The sequence below is a fragment of the Streptopelia decaocto genome (genome assembly GCF_964273445.1).
Source record: "Streptopelia decaocto genome assembly, contig: HAP1_SCAFFOLD_75, whole genome shotgun sequence".
Lineage (NCBI taxonomy): Eukaryota > Metazoa > Chordata > Aves > Columbiformes > Columbidae > Streptopelia > Streptopelia decaocto.
The window spans coordinates 191,895-192,500 of NW_028116137.1; positions in this window are offsets into that span (position 1 = coordinate 191,895).

A 606-nucleotide genomic window follows, 5' to 3' on the forward strand; every position below is an offset into this window, starting at 1 on the left:
ATTCAGTTTAGCATATATATTGGGGTACGGTATCCCCAGCTTCCATCTTGGGCCCAGGTGGCTGGATCCATACTAGTAATCCTTCTGGGCTTACACTCTCTCCTCTCCAAGGCCACTGTTCTGCCATTTGAGACCCCCCACATATCCAGCATGAGGTGACATTTAATTCCCGGGCTATCTTTTCCATAAGATCTATAAACAGGTTTTTCCCTACTGTTGGTAATTGGAATTCCTTGTCTTTTTGCCTTATTTCTTCATACCAATCACTGCTTTTCTGTACCAATTTCTGCTTCTCTTGCTCTCTTTTTAAACCCTGAGTGGCACTCTTAACTAACTCCTCCTTATACTGATCTTGCACTCCCCCTCTATCTGAATAGCCCCACATACCAGCTTGTGTAAAACGGATATTCTGTTCTCCCCTGGGGCAGGAGACAGAGCCTACACCATGTCCACCTTTCCCTGGTTTAGTTGCTACCCATAATTTCTGCCCTTGGATTTCACAGTTCTTCAATTTTGTTCTATCTTAACATACAGAATTAGTATGAGTGTGATAATTTAGAACATAGTTTCACAGTTTCACAGTATGTTTGGGATTGGAAGGGACCT